Genomic DNA, 23,391 nt, shown 5'->3' with positions numbered 1-23,391 from the left:
CGTACACGAATATAATCATACCGTTATTAAATTCTTTAGATACGCAATTCCATATTATATTCCCTTTTAATCAAATTCTAAAAGTATGCTTGTTGACTCCGGTATCACGTTAGTTAAAGACTTCGAAGCTTTAAATGTTTAGGGAGAAATGGAATACTGGTGTGTATGTTTTCTTTAAAGTACCGAGACCAGCCATATACTGTATGTTTAAGTTCCAAAATTAATATCGTTTATGGACTTCACACGCGTTGCAGTATGCTCCTATTCTTTTTATGCTCAGGCACTAAGATTTCCCTTCTGCTTTGTGTAAGGATGGTATCAAAAGCAATCTTAAGTGGTGAGAAAGCTGTGCTCAATGTATTTAAGGGACTTAAAAGTAAAAGGAGATGCTTCATATTGCTTGACTAATTTTAAAAACTAAGTTATAAATGCAGACGCTCCCTCGGTGCGCTGCTCTGGTACGCCTGTCGGCCGTAAGCGTTACAATATACATACCCAACACTGCTTGTACCCATCTGTCATGCAAATAAAACACCTTGAATTGAATTGAATTGAGGGGAGAGGGGGGGAATACTAAAGCCAATACTGGCTCAATACCCTCAATGGGCTTTGACGTGCTAATGCGTTGGTTTAACAGTCCGGGTGTGGCAAGCTTCCAATGTCAACTCGACTCGATTGGAAGACAATGAACGTATTTTAGCCCTAAATGAATTAATAGCAAACATGGTTTACATAAAATACATTTTTCTAAGAAAGTTTATAATAATACGATCTATAGTTGAAATCTGAGCCTACTGTAAATATAAAGGAAAAGCATTTTCCGAGAGCAATCACGCTGTGTTTATGTAGAAAAAGCGATTAGGTTTATGATCAATCTAATTACCTATTCGCTTAAAACGCTATATAAAATAAAGTTTATTTAGAGATGAATGATCAGTGTCGCAGTTTAAATAATTTTTGTAGGAGGGCTTGGACAGATTCCAAGTGCATTTTTGCAATTTACGTTGCATTGTCCAATGTTCTGTTGTAATACAGGCTAGAATACAGTTACAGTAGTCTAAGCTTTATCAGCCTATTTAAAATAATTGTTTTGAATCCCCAGCGGAACACACTCCATGGGAATCAGCGCTTTTATACAGTATATCGCCTTTAAACACATATATTTAAACACTCATTTACGATTTAAATCAAAACACGATTCAAATCAATATAAATGTATATTTTATAATGCATAGGTGACTATTCATTGTTATTAAAAAGACTTAAATTCGATCATGTCGTGATATTTAGAAATATAAATTTGTTTGGTGCGAGTGAGGTTTTATTTAATCTCTGACCAAGGGAAACGTTTCATTTTTTCAAAGAAATGTTTGTTAAAAAATAAAGTCATAGTTCCATGGGATTCAATCACAGACCATGTGACATGGGAGTCAGGAAACTAACACACAGCGCCACCGGATTTAATAACGCAATAAAAACGCTATAAAATAATGTGACTAGGCAGAGAAAAAGTTTACAGCACAGTACAATAATAAATGCTGACCATGACTTTAGAAGCATAAATTACCTTACACTCAATTTAAACACAAGCTGTCTTTCTGTATGAACCTCTAAGCTGGTTCATACAGAAAATGTAGAAATGCATTAGCCTGATTATGATTAAAAAACATAATTAAACACGCGTTTGCGATTTAAATCAGAACATGATTTAAATCAATATAAATGTTTATATTGTAACGCATACTGTCCAGCCTCCATTTCTCTATAAAAATTGACTCTGTTGCACATACACAATAGAAGCAGAAACCGCTGTCAGAAGGGAAGATATGTTCAAAATATCGCAAATATCGATCATGTTGCGATATTTTGAAATATAAAAGTCAATTGATTGTCCATAATATCGCTATTCTATTTTTTCGAAGAAATGTTTGTTAAAAGAAAAGTCCAGCACCAGCTGGATTCGAACACACAACCTGTGTGTTGTTAGTCATGCACCTAGACCAGTAGGCTACAAGACAACTCGCATGAAGGCGAGGCGAAACAGCCTTACACAGCCCTGTCGCAGTACACGAATATAACCATACCGTTATTAAATTCTTTAGATACGCGATTCGATATTATATTCCCTTATATTCAAATTCTAAAAGTATGCTTGTTGACTCCGGTATCACGTTAGTTAAAGACTTCAAAGCTTAAAATGTTTAGGGAGAAATGGAATACTGGTGTGTATTTTTTTCTTTAAAGTACCAAGACTAGCTATATACTGTATGTTTATGTTCCAAAATTAATATCGTTTATGGCCTTCACACGCGTTGCAGTATGCTCCTATTCTTTTTATGCTCAGCTACTAAGATTTCCCTTCAGTGGTAAAATTAGATATGAATATTCAATACTTAAACGGGCACAGTTAAGACATTTAAATCTTTCCACTACCAACCTACGCACCACGAGTGCCCCTGTCGGTCATTTTGGCCAACCAATCACGTACTGCATGACGTAGCCAAATGCCCATGGTACGTGCTTGTGCCACGCACTTTGAATGGTTGCATCTGTACTTTGTAGAGATAGCACCACAGGAAACAGAAACTTAGGGCTACAGCACAGTTAGCCAGCAATAGTAACTACTGTGTCACTTTGCCACCCATGGACTCATCCATTTGACTTCATATGAGCAAAAGACAGAATTTGTTAGTAGGTCTGCCCCCTGCCTGTAATTCATTAAAAAAAACGCTTAGTGTATATAGACCCATAACCCTAAGTTTTTCAGAGGTTTTCAGGGGACTAATAATACATCAGGCACAAATATTTTTAGACAGAGCTCTACACACACACTGAGGGTACAAAAAAATAAATTTATTGTACATTAACAGAAAATTTAATAGTAATATCAAGTTGATACGTTGTTTGAACTAAAAAACAAAAGGTAGAACAAAGAAGAAATTAAAATTATTTAAGTTTAACTTTGCCTGTGACATTTTCTGAAACCTTGGCCGGGCCAGGTTATTGTAACTCTTTGAAGTTTAGCCCTTTTGATTTCTAAACAATGATTACTCTATAGTGCAGTAAAATCTGCTTCTTAATTGTCAGTTTAAATTAGAGTGTACTAGAAATATTAAGGAAGAAAAAAGCTAAATAAGTTAGATGGGTAGCAGTCATTACCAGTTCCTTGGGAAGTAGTGGTTGTGAAGGTATGTCTCATTGTTTATCTTCCTGTAGTATAAATCAATACATCCTCAATGAGGCTAACACTCACAATAGTCACAGTTGTTTTTCTCTATTTTAATGGATGTAGCTGTTTTAAGTGCAAGTCAAGTATTCCCACTGAGAGCAACATTTGTACTTCTAGGAAAACACTTTGCTGGGTTAACTGTTTATTGCATGTGCTAGATAATAAATATAAAACACATGCAAACTATTTGTCTGATGAAGGAATTAGAGTCAAAAGACTTTTTATAATAATTCAGATGATGTAGGATGATTATGTATTTGCACAGAAATCCATCATACACATACAAGCAAGCATGTACAAACAGCAAATTACAATTACAGTATAGTATTGTCAAGTACTTTCATAGTCTTTTTATATATGTTTTAGACATTTTATTCATAGTTTCTGGAAGAACAAAGGAATTTGATCCTAATGTGAGGGGAATGTTATGTTGATCAAAATATTAAAATGGATAAATCCATTTAATGCTTTCCCAGTTTATTTAGATTTTTCAAGACTCTGGGTTGAGGAATACAGTCCATAATGACTTTGAATATCACTGTATTTCATTTTTATGTAGGATGATAAATTTAAGATGGTCCCTTCTGTATTCTGTAATCTGAATACATCCACAAGAACAATTTGTGTGCAAATAGTCATTGAAAGTAATTTATTACAACAAAAATATTTCATTTATGCTTTTTTAATCTTTCCCCTGATGTGGTACACTGGTACCATGGTTAGACCTCTGCCTGTTTGGGATAATCTTTTTCCAAGAAAAGTATAAGTATCCTGTTTCAATTTATTAATTATTAATTTTATGCTGTATATTACAGTATATCATTTTTGTTAAAAATGAAAGGAGAGCAGTTTTACAAACCAAAATGACTCAGGTATATAAAAAATAGTTTATTAGTATAGGTTGTTGTAATTTCAATGGTTTATTTTTTCAGATTTACATCTTCGTTAAAATAATCTATATTTTGTATAATGCTAATCTGAGTAACAAGGAATTGGGAAAAAATTTTTAGATTTTGATCATGAAAAATATATTTCACACATACTGCAGTGTAGTGGCTTTAGAACCATATGGTATATACTATATACAGTATATTATTTACAGTTTACCAATCATTCATTGACTTGTAAACTATTGTTTCCATATATAACTTCATATGATTCACATGTGTGGCTTGTTGGGAATGGTAGTCTTTGTAGGGATATATAGGGATTTGTGCCATGCATTCAATTCACATGGCTGTTGTTTTAAAACTAGAGGAAAATAGTATTAAATTTGAAAAGTTTAGTTGAAACATATTTCCTTCACAGTTTTAAAACTGCTAAGGAAATATTTTTAATTTTAAAGAGACCATACTATCTCATAATAATAACAAAGTTGGTCCACCTTTAGTCTCACATCTTCACTTAGAACCTTAATTTAGGGAAACCAAGGTAGATTTGTATTTTAGTGCTTTTGAGCATACTGCTGCAGCTTTGTCCTGGCCTGAGGATGTCTGCTCTCTGTTGTTGCAGTGTAGACTTACTGGCAAGGCTCAGGATGTCTGTTTGTTAAGGATGTCTTAATTATACTGTTTAGGATGATGTATGAATTAGCCCATGAGGCATACTGTGAAAGGTTTCAAAAGTATAAAGAAATTTGTAAATCAAACCATGTACTTCTTGCAACATAGCTTAATTTGACAAACTTAAGAAGCAAACTTTGCTTGGAGATTTTAAAAACAGTCTGTCTGACCCTATTGTAACTTATTTGAATGCGCAGAAAATTACCTTGCTCTCACACGCAGCTGTGTTAGCAAAATATGCATACTAATTCTGTTCGAACTTCCTCTCAGGGAAATGATAAAAATTCAACAGTTACAACATCTACAGTGACTTTCAATATAATCTCAAGGTCTGTTTCTTTGCACACAAGAATGCTTTGACTGTGATAAAACTGGACATTTGATTGCTGAATACTTTTGCGGCAACGCTTGTTATTAAGACAGAATCAAGCATTGCTGTGCTTTCCTATATGAGGCCCCATCTCTCTCTCTTCATCACTGTGGTGCAGCCACAGAGAAGCTCTTCATGCAGGCTGATTTAAGGTGTTTTCTTTTGATAAGGAAGAACTCCCAAGCGGGGATGCACTTAGCTAAGCCTGGCCATCATAATCAATGGTCATCCCTGGTGCCTATCTGTCTATGGACTGCTGGAGGACATCTGGATTGTAGTCCTAGGTGCCAAGGGTCAGTGACTCATCTCTCACTTTGGTCAACCAATCAGGGACTTGCGGGGTGTGGTAACACCATGTGGGTCTCTAATGCCCGCCAAACTCTAACCCAATCAGGGACTGGCAGGGCGTGGTAACAACATTTGGGTCTCTAATGCCCACCAAACTCTCAACCAATCATCACACATCTGTGTCTTGGTTAAAAAGGTAGCACAAGCTCAGGTCGGGGCTCTCCTTGGCCATTTTCGCGCACCCTCAGAGACAATCAACTGGTGTTGTCTACACTGGGACCTGGACTTTATTCTAAGCGCGAGGCCGAGGATCCCGTATGTACTCAGAATTTTGCATCGACCAACGTGAATGCTCCGCTTGATCAATGGCAGCCTACAGTTGGACCCTCATCGACAACCTGAATGGCTTATTTAGAAGCAGCACTGGACCGGGAACGAACCAGTTTCCCATGTAAAAGAGTGACTTGCTAGGACCTGCGGTCACACTCTGTGCATAGAGACTTTCTACTAGTCAGCTGGACTACTAGTAGACCCCTGGGAGCAACAACTGCACTGCGCAGATTCCTCTGTCAGTCCTACTCTGAGCTGCACCTTGAGCTGCACCTTGACTGGTAGCCAGAGGATGCCAAGACAATGCCTATTAGATGACCGCTGGGACAGAGTTTGCAACAGAGCCTGTCAGCTTGTTTTGGTGTCCGTGCAGGGAAATCCAAACCCATACACAGTGGATAAGTAAACCTAATGTTCTACACTGCGTCTCAAGAATTTAATTGTTACCTCAACACAAGTTGTTATCAATTTAATTCATGAGTAATGTATTTACGTTCGAATCTAGTGTAACAGTGGGTAATGACACTGATTAGTGATATGGTATAGCCAAACGATATATTAAAATATATTCTCGGCTGTGTATCTCTTTGTGTTTGCATCTCTTCGAGATTACATACCGTGTATATTGATAACCCTCACAGTAAGGTCTGCCATCTGTATCCAGGCAGACTGGTATATGTTTGGTGCACAATTTATATTTAATAAATGTATCTAATGTATTGAATTCATGTGTGTGTGCGTTACTAGTTGTTCTGACGATTGATTGTCTAGAAACCATAATGAATCACCTAGTGATAACTGCTACAATTAATAATTGTCTCAGTTAAATCACAAAACCCCTACAATACCATATGTTAAAGTGTAAAAACTAAGTCCCAAAAGTATTGTTTTGATTCAGACATCTCCTTGTGTGTTAGATTGAAATGACGAACAAGGTTATGATACATTTATTTTAGAGGGATTTGTACCATTATCTGGAGAACTGAAATACCAGACGTTTTTAAAAAATGTTAGGAGATTCTGGTTCTGCTCAGTCTTTTATTCTTACAGGTATAAGAATTTTGCCTTTTTCGTATCAGACCTCTTGTGACTACAGTGCGTTATTGCAAGTCATAGAGATGGGGTATGTGAAAATACAACTAAATACTGTGTATTTAATGTCTCATTTACAGATCATTCAAAATGATCGAGGTACGCTGCGGTACAATATGGGTGTGTCACAATATAAAGAGTCATAACGCATCATATCATATTTACCACATGCAAATTAGATTATGTTAATAGTATCTGGAATCACCTTGTAAAACCGTCAAGTGGAGCTAAAAAAGCTTAACCTCTCATGTACAGCATTTGAGCTGTCACTATAAAACTCCCGGTTTCGAATCCCGAGCACTGCTGAGGAACAATCTTTATCCAATTAAGAATTTAAGTTGTATACTCTTTAGACTTTTAATTTTAAACTGTGTATTACAGAATGTTAATCATTAAACATTAAAAAGTTGGTATATTTTATAAAAGCAAGATTGCTCAGTTGGACAAAAGTACACAACTTACCACCTTTATCATAAATATTTTAATTATGCAGAAACATTTTATACATCAAAGTCTTTACCGAAGATATTACTAATAGTATTAATAATGAATGACCTTGGACAAGCTGTAAGCTCAACGTATTACCCTGTTCCACTATTTTTGTAACCGTCTTTGTAAACTAAAATACTTTTTTCATTGAGAAAAAGTAACACCACAGCATTTCGATGATCCGATCATGTATTCGTTTCTTATCATACAAAGTAAGTTTTGAGAATTTCTGATTTACCATGTCTTTCACATGCTCATAAACAATATTAATTTAGGAACATAAACATATTATGTAAACTGTATATGGCTGGTATTGGTAGTTTAAAGAAAAAAAAATACACACCAGTATTCTCTTTTGCAATGTGAGTGCTTTTCCTTTTCATAACTGGAACTGGCATGGTGACTGGCTAATTGCTAAATTATATCATTGCTCCATAACCTGTCAGCGATTCATCAACAAGGGAGCCCCACAAGTTTAAAAGATGCCCGAGAAGAGGAGGATGTGGAAGTGATCTGTTGGATCATGGTATGCTGAGCATTTTTATTTTGATGATTGTCGAGCAGTGGTGAATGTTCTTAGGAATGTTATGGGGATAATATTGGAGAGTTGGGCAAGTATTTGTTTTTTTTTCTAGTTTAGTTTATTTCAGTGTTGTGAGTTGTACTTTTTATCGCATTGCTATTGTTTTACAGGAAAGGGAGTTAGTGGGTGAATATATGCAACCTAAAATAGTGTAGTATATTTTTAGGTGCTTCTCAGCATTCAAGGGAGATGCAAACTCATTTTCTATTTGGTTTTACTTCATGACACTAAACAACTGGAGATTGTTGTACTGATCTAGCTAGTAGAGCTAGGATTTCCATCATTCCCAGTATTCACAAGTTTTCTCATTCACACCTGAAGAAGGCTCTACAGCTGAAAAGTTGTGTTTCTTTTATTTTCCTTTCATCATGGAATAAACCTTTATCTGTTCTTCTGCAGCCTACATACTGAGATGCAGCTCCCTTCTGGAACTTTGTGTGCTCATTCATGTTCATTCTTGTTATTCATATAAATACTGTGATATGTATAATTAAAAAAGAAGTACAAAATACTGTATACATTTTATTAATTTTATTTAAATATTACAGAAATAGTCTTATTTTTCTTAAAAGTATAACTGTTGAATAAAAAGCAAACCCAGGACTTTCTAGATAGCAGGCAACAATGCTCTCACTGACCCAAACTGTCACTCGGCCTGAATGGCTTGTCTGGACAAACTTTTCATTTTCCATTGCAATAGTAATGCCAAAAAATGCAGTTAAAATAAACACCTCAAAATGTTTAAAAAATAACCACAAGCTTGATATATTATATTTCTATCCATATAAGTAGACTTCAGAAAGTATATTTATTTTTAGATGCCAAAATATCTTTATGTACATGATTCCATATTAATATTTCATCTTAAATGGATATTAAAAAGCTTTACATTTTTTAAACAAAAAGTGTTTTATAAAGTATAAAAATGTATATTATTCTAGCTATTCTAAGTTTTTAGTTTTTTTAATTTTTAGTTTTTGTAATCTTTAAATGTTATAATAGTTATATTTTAGAATATTATTTTTGGGTTAGCTTTCCTAGCGAAGAAAGGATAACTTAGTATGGGTTAACAGTCTAGTCTACAGTGTATAGTAATAGCATAGATAATATCGTTCATAAAACAAATCTAGAATTACCTTTTGTTAATATAGCTTATTAACTTATTATAGAATTAGACATGCAAAGTGTGTACTAGTGTTAATTAGTAATTAACTTTATATTGTATCTTTTTAGTTTACTCCTGATTTAAAGTTACACACTTGGTGTTTGTTTCGATAAAACGCAGAAGCTTGGATTCCTGACTCTTACATAATTTTTGAATGGAGTTTGTCTGGCTGTCAAATTGCGGTAGTAAATACACAAGGAGGACAATACATATATAATTAGAACAAGCATGTCAAAACTTTTCCAAAATAACCACAGTAAGAGGCTACTTTGATGCAGAAAATGTTTATGGTGGATTATTTTTGTGTGCTTTATGTTTTTATTTTTAGCTACCACTACCAGCCACAGTACAATATGAACAGTATGTACAATATATTTATATTCCTAAACTAATATTGTTTATGACAATCAGAGACATTATACTTGTTATTTTTTTTAGCTAGTAAAATTTCCTTTAGTTAAATAATTCCATGTTAATATTCCATATTATTTGGAAAACATATTAAATACAGAAACAGATCAAATAAAGAAATTGCTTCACTACCATCTAACGCACCACAAGTGTCATCTACTGATTGTCTTTGGCCAGTGAATCACAATGCCAAATTGCCAAAACACACTATACAGTAGTACCTCTAATGCAGCAATGAGTGTTAATGTAAATTTAGAGTGACTGCATCTGTACTGTCAGGTTAATTGGCTTCTGATAATATAGGTCCTGGTGTGAGTGTTTGTGTGCCCTGCAAATGACTAGCTTCACGTCCAGCGTGAATCCTCCCTTGCATTCATTGCTTGAAAGGATAGACTCTGGTTCCTCTGTGACCCTGTATTGGATAAAGAGTTTAGAAATTGGATGGATTGATGTTTACACTGGGATAAAAGAAATTCATTATATTGTTACAGCTTTGGGTTACTGAGAAGTGTCTCTTAGATTTTAGATAAAGTTTGTGACACTGGGAAGAATAAACACTTCTAACTTCAAAGCAGAGAGGATGTTTGCTGAGGTTTGGGGGTTCCTTGAGCAGAAACAATAGTAAAGTTTATCTTAGCCTAGGCAAGCTGTGGATTAATTATTGCAAAGGAGCAGGGCAGAAAACACAGTATAAGCTCACATCAAGAGCACAGGAGAAGAGAAAGAAGGAAGAAACGAGGAGAGCAGGGAGAAGAGAGAGGAGTCCAGAGGAGTAAGGACTTGAAGCTTGCACCAGGCAAGAGTTCCTACTTCTTGATCATCCAAATCAAACCTGACTGGAGTTTAGTATTTGAACCTCGTTAGAGAGAGCGTGCTTTTTTGTGTTTTAGGACACTTGAGTTTCCTGGATTTCCAGATCAGGGTGCATTTTATGGATTTATGGATAGGAATATAGGCTCCCATTTATTTTGTGGCATCCAGAGTGCAGAGAGAGAGACTTAACTGCAGGTTGCTTTGTATGTAGTTGAAAGGCAGCTCATCTGTTGTGTGGCCTCTGTAGGCATATTAAGAGTTTAGTGCTTAGTAGCAGTCTGGGGTATTCTCGGTGACCAGAATGTTAGGCCTCTGAAACACCTTGTCTGTAAATATTGTATATAATGTAACTTTGTGTGTTGCATGTTTTGTGTCTTGTGTAGTTTATTGTAATAAATATTTGTTTTAACCAAGTTTGCCTGGATTATTACTCCACTCAACAAAGCTGTGCCAGAGAATAAAGAATTCAAGTGTCTCTAGTTATACCAGCCGCTCAGGTGAATGGTTAGAAATCATGTACAAGTTGGGAGTTATGAATAATTAGTTCACTGATTGACTAAACTCCTCGGTCAATTCCTGAATTTCACCAGTTTCATAACCCTACCTTTGTAACAGTTGAATGTAACATTGTGTGTAGTATAGTTTTTGTGTTCTGTCATTGTAATTGTTTTAAAATATCTGTCCAACCACCTGTGCCCCATTTGCAACAATATGTTCTTTGCAATTCACACAGGCTAAAACATTAATCAAACTGCAGAACTCTATTTTCTTCAAAATGCATGACATGGGGACAAAGATATGTGTTTTCCTCTGCTTGGACATTCGTGTTTTGAATTTTTATTTCAAATGAATAATTCAGTATGCTTTCCCTGATCTCTTTCATTGGTAATAATACTGAAACTAGTCTTATTGTTATCATACATTTACAATCACATTTCATGGAAGCAGAAGTTTAGAATATTTTTTTTTAAATGATAGCTGTAGAATAGGAAAGGATTGGGGAATTGTTCTGATTTAATTTTCAGTATGGTCTATATACATATTTCATTTTAACATATTTGATTTGTTCTTACTTCACGTGGAACTGCATTAGTTTAATTCCTGCAGTGCTAACTGCATGAAGTTTGCATGTCCATGTGTTCAAGTGGGTTTCCTCGGTGTTCTCCAGTTTCCTGCATGGTGGGAGTGTGTGTCTGGTGTCGGTGTGTGCCCTGCAATGGACTCGTGTACCGTCCAAGGTGTATCCTTGCAACAGGCTCTGGCTCTCCTGCAACTTTGTATTGTATAAAGCAGTTAGAAAACGAATTAATGGAATACATTTATTTTTGTACATGTATATCCCCTTACTAACAAAATACCTGTCACCACAGTAGAGGAATCTGTTCAAAGATGAATGTAGTAAACTCCTTAAGTCAAGGGCTCTGCAACTATCAGAAATTTAACTATGAGGGTACATTTTCCTTTTTTGATTCACCTTATCAGACAGCAACAGTATTTGTATAAAGCTGTATGAAGTAATGGCTGTACAAAACTATTTCAACTCAAGGGAAAGTTAATTGATAAATTGATTTTTTTCACATTGCTTTAAAACTGCTAACTTAGTCATAGGCCATACACTCACAGCCCACTCAGTATTGATGGAACGGAAGTGGAAACAGTCACCAGCTTTAGGTTTTTGGGAATTCACATCTCTAAAGATCTAACCTGGACTGTGAACACTGACTCTATCATGAAGAAGGCTCAGCAGCACCTTTATTTCTTGAGGTGCCTCAAGCGATGGGGGATGCCAATACATGTGTTGGTGAACTTCTACCGCTGCACCATCGAGAGCGTCCTCACCAACGGGATCACCGTGTGGTATGGCAACACCTCTTCGCGAGAAAGAAAGGCACTGAAGAGAATGGTCAATATGGCCCAGAAGATCATCGGCTGTGGTCTCACCGAGATTAAACAGCTCTATGAGGACCGCTGCCGTGGTAGAATTCTGGCCATCACAGAGGACAGTCACCACTCCGGGCATGAGCTCTTCACCCCACTGCCCTCAGGCAAGAGATATAAGAGCATACGGACACTTACCACTAGATTCTTCAATAGCTTCTATCCACAAGCAGTGAGACTGGCGAACACATTTAGCCATCCCCCTCGGACCACACCTACACCATCACCATCTACCTCTTTATGATTTCTTATCTATTGCACATCTCCAGTCATTGTTTACACGTCTGTATTGTTTACATTCAAACTGTCTACATGTTTACTTGCACATTGTCTATTGTTTGTTTGTATATTGTCTTGATGCACTGTTTGCACTTTGTTTTGTTTTTTACACTTGTTTTACAATCGAGAGACTTTCTGTAAGTAAGAATTCCATTGTACCAGTACCGGTTACACATGGCAATAAAGTTCAAGTTCAAGTTCAAGGTTTTCTGTTAAATGAGGAAATAACGTGTGTAAAGTGTCTTGCTCAGCCATTGTATTTTTAATGAACGTCTTGATTTGCTTAACTTGGTGTAGTAAAATTAACGTTTGCCTTTAAAATACCATGCATACATAATACTTCACTACTCTTTTCTAAGTTACACACAATAAATACTATTAATAATGAAAGTCATGGCTCAGAGATGTTTACTACTTAGAAGTCCACAAACACAACTTCCAGCAGTAACCTTATTTTCCTTTAGTAGTCTGCTATTCCAGATAGAATTTCATTGCCTTTAATTTTGGATTCCCAATATATTTTTCTTGTTTCCATTACTAAAACCAATACTTGTTTTGTTAACTTAATGTTTCTTTGTAGTCTATCATAGATTGGCAACCTTAGTTCGGATTTGTGTAGTTAATTTGCTGGTATGATTCAATTAGCAACTAAGACTCAAACAGATAATTTGCCTATTTATATAAATAATTGTTCCAATTTAATCATTAAAGAGATTAAATGAAAATTACTTATTTGTTTAAAACGCTATATAAAATAAAGTTTATTTAAAGTTGAATGATAAGTGTCGCAGTTTAAATAAATTTCGAATAAGTAATTAGATTGCTCATAAACCTAATCGCTTTTTCTACATAAACACAGTGTGATTGCTCTCTGAAAATGCTTTTTCTTTATATTTAGGCTCAGATTTCAACTATAGATTGTATTATTATAAACTTTCTTGGAAAAATGTATTTTATGTAAACCATGTTTGCTATTAATTCATTTAGGGCTAGAATATGTTCATTGTCTTCCCATCGAGTCGAGTTGACATTAGAAGCTTGCCACGCCCGGACTGTTACACCAACGCATTAGCATGTTAAAGCGATTTCATTGAGGAGCCTAGCTTTCTTAACTAGTAAGTACTGTACTTCCTACTTTGAAAATACCTGTGAAACTTGTTTAATTCATCACAGCCAGCACTCCTGCAGAGAGGGGGGTTGTACTCGTTAATGTCTTAGCACAAATCCGAAACTTCTTGTATTTTCCGATGACATACAAGTGGAAAGATTACAGATGTTAATCGTCTTTTTTTCTGAACCAGGGAAAATCTGATCATGTTTCTCTATAACAATAATAAAAAACTTTATTTTACATATCACCTTTAAAAGTGGCATCTCAAAACAATACAGTAGATGTAAACCACAGATTACAAAGTAAATACCCAGACAAACGCAAACGCATTTTTAATAAGATGCTTTTATTCGTTCATAATCCGACGATCTCAGGAAGACTAATGGGGGTCTGGCTTTTTTTCTGGAAAACCATAACTCTGGTCTTGTCCAGATTGACTGTCAGCGCTCAGGTCTGACAGTGCTGCTCCAGCAGCGCCAGGTTCTGCGGCAGCCTCTGTTCTGTGGGCGACAGCAGGACCAGGTGGTCTGCAAAGAGCAGGAACTCAATTTCTGTAATTAATGCAGATCAGTAAATCAAGGGACAAAACAGTTATTGCGCCCGGCTCCTCAATGGGCTTTGACGTGCTAATGCGTTGGTTTAACAGTCCGGGTGTGGCAATGTTTTTTATTATTGTTATAGAGAAACATGATCAGATTTTCCCCGGTTCAGAAAAAAAGATCTAAAGTACTGTACTGTATACTAGTTTGTCACTCTTCTCATCCCCTCTTTGCTAAATGGCTTTTGAATAGAGTCACATGAAGACAGAGGTGAAACAGCCCTACGCAGCCCTGTCGCAGTACACAAATATAATTATATCTTATTAATTTCTTTAGATACATGATTCTTTTAATACAGTCTTTGCTGTGCTCTTGGGGATCCTTGTGATATTTTGAGCTCTGGTTGAATGATAAGTGTCGCAGTTTAAATAATTTTCGTAGTTAGAAATTATGGAACGCTCTGTTAAAAGCAAGGGAGTTTTTATGTCCGTTGCAGTTTTTTTGCAACATGAATATAATTATATCGTTATTAATTTCTTTAGATACGCGATTCCATATTATATTCCCTTTTAATCAAATTTTAAAAGTATGCTTGTTGACTCCGGTATCACGTTGACTTCAATGCTTAAAATGTTTAGGGAGAAATGGAATACTGGTGTGTATGTTTTCTTTAAAGTACCGAGACCAGCCATATACTGTATGTTTAAGTTCCAAAATTAATATAGTTTATGGCTTTCACACGCGTTGCAGTATGCTCCTATTTCCCTTCAGTGGTAAAATTCCATATAAATATTCAATACTTAAACGGGCACAGTTAAGACATTAAATATACATATACATACTGTATACAGTACAGTTTGCATACGGTAATATGTTTATGTTCCTAAATCAATCTCTTTTATGAGCATGTGAAAGGCATGGTGAATCGATTCTCAAAAATTACTGTACTTTGCATGATTGGAAACAAATGGGTGATTGCGAAATGCTGTGGTGTTACTTTTACAAAGACGGTCAATGAAAAAAAGAATGTGGACCAGGGCAATACTTTGAGTTTACACTTACAGCTTGTCCAAGGTCATTCATTATTAATACTATTAGTAATATCTTCGTTAAAGACTTTGATGGCGACAGCTCAAACATGAGAGGTTGAGCTTTATTAGCTCCACCTTGTGGAAATTCTGGATACTATTATTTTGCTTGCGGTATTATAGGAGAATTTACGGTAACTAGTGGTATTTACCGGTAACTCACGGTATTTACTGGTAACTCGCGGTAGACAGCGTACAGCGTACCGGAAAATAATGCGGTATCGCCCGCGCATTTTGAATGGCTGCATCTGTACATCTGTCGGGCAATTGGGCCGTAAAAGGATCTTTGAATGTTTAATCTATGTAAACAGTCACACAAATCAACAGTTAAGTAAAATAGCTCTCCTTTATTAATGGTATTTGAAGTAATGCACAAGATGTAAAAAGGGTTAACTTAAGTCAGTTCTGCCTGAAAATTAGACTTCTAAGCAACAGGGGTTTATGGCAGGAAAGGGGGTTAACTGATAAGGATTCCAGATGGATCAACCATTCCTTTGTATGTAAGTGTGGACAAAGGATTCTGGGCAGCTGTGCTGACGCAGGAGCATGGAGGTAGGCACTATTATACCATTAGATGCTGTAGCCAAAAGGTGGGGGACCGTGAACATTTTAAGAAAATGTAATACTGTTTACTGATGGGACCTCTCTGATGCATGAGGGAGAACAGAGAACAGGCTGAGTTGTTACAACAGAATTCGAGGTGCTAACGATCGGAAAAATGCCCCTCCACTGCCTCAGCACAGCAAGTCAGTTTAGAGCCCTGATGGAAGATTGTGAATAGAAAGATGTTAAAGCGTTACTGTATATGTATATAATGTATGTATTTATTGCATTTAGGCCACAATTCTGGATGGCTATGGAGAAATAGGATTCTCTCACAACGGCAGGGACTCCAGTTAAGAATACTGGATTTGTCTCTGAACTGATTTGTAGTTTTACAGCTGCCGACTGAAGCAGCTGAAGTAAGGTGTAAAATACACAATAAATAAAGAATTCCAGTAACTCAAGGTAACAACTGTGCAGATGCAGATGCCAGACGAGCGGCACTGGGAGAGCGGGAGTCTGAGACCCCTGTGAATCCTCTATTGGGGAAAAGGGAGAATTCAGGTTGAGGCTTTTAATAGATGTTTAATAGTGGTTAGAAAAAATGTGTAAAGAATGTGGGGTTGTATGATGATGGGATGTGGGCTGGCGCATACCCAAGTGCATGACAAAGATGATCCCGTGGTACGGACTGCCCTGCCCCTTGCAGATACTGATCTAGGGGCATACTACACTGGAAAGGTGTGCCAGGCTGTAATCTTCTCACTAGGGGTAAGTTGGAAGTCACATTGCCCCCATCACCCACAGTCTGAAAGACCAACTAAGGAAATATCAACTGAAGGAACACCATGGGTAGATGCTCTACCTGCGGTCCTGTGCGGTTTGCGGGCTGGAGCAAACGGAACTGTGAGACTGAGCCCATTTGAGATCATCACGGGCAGCCAAAGAAACTCCCTGGAGGCCAAGTTTGGCTAACGGACTGTTGAATTTACTATCTATTACAGTATTGTAGGTTTGTTAACTGAAGCGGTGCACAGGACTCGTGAACAGGTGCTGGACGATTGGTGACCCCCAGCAGAGGGCAGACATGACCGGATACCTGGAGAGTGGGTGTAGGTGAAGAAGAGATGCCCTGCCAAACGTTGCAATCCTGCTGGGAGGTACCATATCAAGTGCCACTAACTACTGACTGTGCCATCTGAGTGACAGGACGAGATCGCTGGATCGGCGCATCACACTTTCACCGACCCACGGCACCAGAGACTGAGTGAACAGAAAGAAGGATGTTGTTACCGTTTCTGTGTCTGATGCTTCCTAAGACCAACAGTGTGCTTGTTAGGCCTGAGGAGCATTACTGGGGATATGGTATCAATACATTCCGGGTGTTGGCATATCTATCAGCCAAAAAATGATAATTGGAGTTGGGTCAATATTGCTATTCCAAGATCCTGACGATAGATCTCCACATGGCTGAGGTTTGCGTTTGGGTCCTGGGGTAGGACTTTATGTATTTGTAGAATTAGGATTGTTTTATATGTATAACTGTAACTATCACGTGTACAAAAACATCTATCACATCTTGTTGTAACCGTGGAACGCACAATGTCATGGTAATGCATGCCTTTACATCTAAAAAGGAAGGATCTGCCCTGACATTGTATGTGTAAAAAATAGGCAGTCCTGACGTATGCCATATTTTATAAGGGGAGAATGAAGTAATGCACAAGATGTAAAAAGGGTTAACTTAAGTCAGTTCTGTCTGAAAATTAGACTTCTAAGCAACAGGGGTTTATGGCAGGAAAGGGGGTTAACTGATAAGGATTCCAGATGAAAGCTAGGAACCCCCTGCGGGCGTAATCTTAAACTGACCATTTGGCCAGGGTCTCTTAACTGGCCAAATACCATGACCCCCTCTTTACCATAACACCGAATGACGTCCGGCACATTGAACAATACTTCGGTTTTGTTGTTTCTAGCGGGAAACAAGACTTCGGCTTTATTGTTCCTTGCATGCAATAAACTCATCTGTTTAACTTCATCTCGGGATCCAGAACCTTATTCTTTATGTTACAACATATGTATTAAAAAAGCATAACAAAAATAAAATTATCATCTGCAGGATCTCAATAGCAGAGGGTGTGTATTTGTCAGAAAGAGCAGAGGTTAATGACACCCTGGAAGCCTCTGCTTCCTCATTGTTAAAAGTCACCCAACTAATTATTTTAAACTAATCAATCAAGTAACTGAAGATGGCAAATCATTCCCCACTTTCTGGGGTATGTACTGTAGTTCCAACCAGAACTACCATCCTCTCTCCACCTACCACCAGTAAGTAGATTGTACACATGCATGTTATGTGTTCATCTATTTCTATTTTCTTCAACTCCTCAACATACGCACACGTTTTCTTTTTTAATTCTATTTTTATACCAATGATTCAACAGAAATGTTTCATTTTCTTTGTTTTTTTTTTCTTTCCATTAATAAAGCCTAAGGAATGCAAGATAAAATTTTCTAATTAACATTACATAGAAGGTATGTGAGTGGGAGCTATTTCCAAACAGTATTCCAGGCTTTCATTATAGATATGTGTTTCAGTTCCAATTCAAAATACTCTTGTATTTATAATTTTTATGCACGTATATGCAAATTTTAGATGAATTTTATCATTTTATGTATATTGATTGGCATTAAGAATGTCTCAGTATTCATGCTTTTATTGCAATACACATACTGTAGGTGTATGCATATACTTCTCTTGTTTTAAAAACTAGTCTTTAAAAAATCTCAAATATAAAGTATGTTGAACTCTCTTTTAAAATATTTAATATATAAAAGCAGCCTTATTTATGGAATTTGTGACAGCTACCTACTTGCTTTATTTTTATGTTTTGTTTATTGAAAAAATAAGTACAAACTGACAGGAACGGAACATTTCAGTCAAAAAACTACTTAGCTAGATGTGGAATATTAATAAAATAATAATAATGGTAGTACTACTGTAAATGTTTAGGCCTTGTGAGTACAAGTTTTAAATTCATGCAGTTATTAGGCCCTACCATCCAAACAGAGTTCTCGTGCTTCATTTTGTCTAGTCTTTCATCACTGTCACTATAAAGAGCAGCAGATTTTCTGCCAGTGTCCTCTACAAATGGCGTAATATTGATTTTTCCTTGTTTTGTTTGTTTGCTAAATCCATCTACTACTTCCAAAAAAGCTGAATAGACAGTGGTGATGCTTTGGGTCCTACTCACATTGCTAAAGGGCTTTTAAATTCAATTACACTTGAGTGTAAGGTATCATGTTGATGTCTTTATTTGTTGACTTTGTTCCCTTTTCATACCAATGTCACTAAGTTTTGTCAATAAGAAATAATGTCCCACGTGTGGTAATTAATGTAAAAAATGTCAGCAGGCTTCAAAAATGTTAGACAGTGCAGGTAAAAGGTCAGTAGCTCCATGATATTATTTTATTGACAACAAGATAGGAAGTGCCCCGAAAGGAATATACAGTGGTGTTTTGCCAAGTTCTGCAGAAAGTTCATTTTTTTAAATAAAAAGGAAATATATTAAAACTATTGTAGTGCCCACAATTATTATTTACAGGTTGGCTATTGTGTGTTCAACAGTTTACAATTGTGTTTTCCCACTAATAGTTTTCGTAAACTACAATATTTAAACTTTATAAATAAAGTAGGGAGCGTAAGAAGAAAAAGGAAAAAAACAAGATGTAGTCATTGCATGTTAAAATGTAATTATTTAACATAGATATTTTCCTGGTTGTTATTTATTTTACTGAATTTCTGAGATGTGCCACTTACCTTAATCGTTCAGTCATCTAATTTACAGAACTTTACATAACATTTGATGTGTACATATACAGAGTAAAACAGGAACAACATTAGCAACAATAAAAATGTAAAAATGATATCAGTTCCTGTTTGGCACCTTGTCTAAATCACATTCTCCAGAAGGAGCTATGGGGAAAGAGCTGGTGTCTTCAGTCACCTGACTAATTGTTAAAAGACAATTGGCCAGGTGACATTTAAAACTAGAAATGCAGGACAGCCAGACTCTGTTATGCATTTACACCAGAGGGATGTGGGAGCAGAGAAGAAGTTGATTAATCAATGAGCCCATGGGCTTTATGTGAGCTGTTTTGTATTATACATTGCATTGATATGGGGGAGATATTTTCATTGTCTGACTGTGTGATTGGTTTTAGGAGTTCATTCTGTTTTATAACTACTCAGTATCACAAGTCATCAACATCACAAACTCACTTCATGGTCTACTGGAAATAGAAAGTGAATATGATGAAAAACAAGAATTGAGTTTTTCCTGTCATAAGGACCATGGAATCTCAATACATTTAAAATGCCATTTGGTAGTAAATGTAACCCTTAGTATTGTATTATCGATAATGTAAATGGATCTTAGTCAGGAGACTAAATATGCCATTTTCATTATATTTTACAATACGTTTTTCCAAGTGTATGAGTATGTTTATGTACACAACAATGAATCAGTTGTAGTTGTATTACATTAATCTTTGTTTTTCAGGGCAACCTAGCCGTGCTGTTGCTGTTATCAAAGGTGTAGAGCCAAAGAGCTTAATATTTTATTTTGCACATCAAATAAAAAAAATCATTTTGTTTTTGTTTACATGTTCTGAATATTTGTCAAAAATCTGAGGCATTGTGTTGTTTTACTCTAATGATAAGGGACACTGAGTTGTCAACATGATATCCTGTGTATTTGTAATCATTAAAGGTCACTAAAAGTATACTGTACAGTAAGTAAGACTAAGGGTAAGAACCAAAAGACCAGAGTATCCTAGCTAAATTAAACTTCAGCCTTACTCAATCTTGATTACAAAGTGTTGCCACTTGGCTCCAGTGTTTAAATTCTCAAACTTGCTCTGTTTTGTGTTAAATGGTTGGTAGATGATGGATGTCACACATCATCCAGTTGCATTTCAGTGTGAGTTGAACTGGGTTCCTCTACTGTATATTGTGCAATAAACTCTTCTAGCCATGTACCATTCTGTTGATATACAAATTATGTACAGTAAAACCTTGATATTCACAAGTTTTATATTTGTCATTTTGCCTATTTGCACAAAATGTTTAGTGACCACTTTTTTCACATTTGTAGACCAGATTAATCCATTTGCGAGCTGCACAATAGGAGAGTTATTGGGGACACCTTCTTGTGCAGCATCTTTATCTCACAGATCTACAGTACTTTGCCCAACCTGCATCTGTCTCTGTAGTAAAGACACAGCTTTGTTAACAAAGAGTTAACATGTTTATATACAGTTAATGCATGATGGGTTAAACTTTAGTTATCCAGTTTTCTTCAGGAAAGCGTTAGATGTGCATTATGTGTAGCCTTGTTATCTGAGTAATGACTGTACTTGACTCAGTGTTATGCTAAAAAAAAGAATCACTAAAATAAAAAAAATCCCATTGGTCCTCTAAGTTATCACAGTCTCTGTTCTTGTGTGTCTCAGGGAAATGGATAAGAAAATAAATTAGAAGAAGAAAGATAATTAAACAAAATGAAGGAGTGAGAGTGAGTTGGTTGAGTGGGAAGGATGTGAGTACACTTAATTTACTTTCTTGTCAGTTAATACTGTACTGCAATAAACTTTATTACAGTACAGTGGCACTGCATTTATAAAAGTAATAAAAAACAAGATGTAAAAAGTAAAGAAAATGCACTATACTAAAAAGGAAAAAACAAACTCTAATACAGGCTAAGTTATATCATAACAGTGGTCTAATTAATTAGTTCGAGCATGCAAAACTTGAACTTTAGGGGGAAATCAATGCTTTTTAAGTTGGCAGTACTCATTTTCATTACAAATACTACTAGGAAGTACTTACACATTTTGGGAAATAAATAATAGTTATAACAAAATCTTAATACATAAATGCTTGTTCTGTGAGCTGTGGACACATACAGTATTATGCAAAAGTTTTGTCACCCCTGGCCAAATTACATGTTTTGTTGATTTTCTAAGAGAAAAGAAGTTAACACAACCTCTGCAGCGAACAAACTTAAACTTGACACCAAGCTAAAGCAGAAGTTAAGAGAGAGCAAGGACGCCTACAGGAGGAAGGTAGAGGACAAGCTGCAAAGGAATAGGGTGAGAGATGTATGGAGCAGCATGAGAGAGATCACTGGCTTCAAACAGGCTCGGGGTGCAACAGAGGGGAACCTGGAGATGGCCAACGAGTTGAACCAGTTCAACACCCATCCCCCCACAGCCACACGCTCCCTAACCCTTCACAGCTGCGACTGCCCAACACCTCCTCCATCCCCCCACAACCATGACCGCCTACAGCTACAACCCCCGACAGCTACTCACCCATCCATCCCCCACAGCTGCCACTCTCCAAAACCTCCGCCATTAACACCTGCAGCACTGAAAGCGCTATGAGCACCATCCCCTAGGCCAGGCTGACCATCACAGCTGATCAGGTGAAGAAGGAGCTGAAGAAGCTGCACCAGGATAAGGTCACAGGGCCAGATAACATCTGTCCCAGAGTTCTGAGGGCCTGTGCTGATCAGCTGAGCGGAGTGCTCCAGCGACTGTTCAACCTGAGCCTGCGCTTGGAGAGAGCCCCGCTGCTCTGGAAGACATCATGCCTGGTCCCGGTACCAAAGAAAGGGTGCCCCTCTGTCCTCAACGACTACAGACCAGTTGCACTGACTTCTCACGTCATGAAGACACTGGAGAAGCTGGTCTTTTCCCACCTGAGACCCCTGGTCAGCTCATCACTGAATACCCTACAGTTCGCCTACCAGCCCAGTGTTGGTGTGGAGGATGGGATCATCTACATGCTGCAAAGGGCCTACTCACACCTGGACAGTGCTGGCAACACTGTAAGGATCATGTTTTTGGACTTCTCCTGTGCCTTCAATACCATCCAGCCCTTACTTCTAAGGAGGAAGCTGGAGGAGATGCAAGTCGATGCCTCCATGACCTCGTGGATCACTGACTACCTGACAGGCAGACCACAGTCTGTGAGACTTCAGAACTGTGCGTCCGAACAGGTAGTGAGTATCACAGGGGCACCTCAAGGGACAGTTCTTTCTCCATTCCTCTTCACCCTCTATACTTCGGACTTTAAGTACAACTCAAAGTCATGCCACCTGCAGAAGTTCTCAGATGACTCTGCAATTGTCGGATGTATCAAGGGTGAGCAGGAGGAGGAGTACAGAGGACTGGTCAGCAGCTTTGTGGAGTGGTGTGGGGTGAACCACTTGGAACTGAATGTAACAAAGACGAAGGAACTGGTGGTAGATTTCAGGAGGAAAAAGGTCAAACCTACTCCTGTCTACATCCATGGGAGTGGCGTGGAGATGGTGGACTCGTACAAGTACCTGGGTGTGCACATCGACGATAGACTGGAATGGTCTAAGAACATCGAGGCCATCTATAAGAAGGGACAGGGCCGACTTTACTTCTTGAGGAGGCTCAGGTCCTTCAATGTATGTAGTAAGATGCTACATATGTTCTATCAGTCGGTGGTAGCGAGCGCCATTTTCTA

This window comes from Lepisosteus platostomus, chromosome 10, assembly GCF_059453375.1.
Source record: "Lepisosteus platostomus isolate fLepPlt1 chromosome 10, fLepPlt1.hap1, whole genome shotgun sequence".
Classification (NCBI taxonomy): Eukaryota; Metazoa; Chordata; class Actinopteri; order Semionotiformes; family Lepisosteidae; genus Lepisosteus; species Lepisosteus platostomus.
This window is presented reverse-complemented; position numbering follows the sequence as displayed.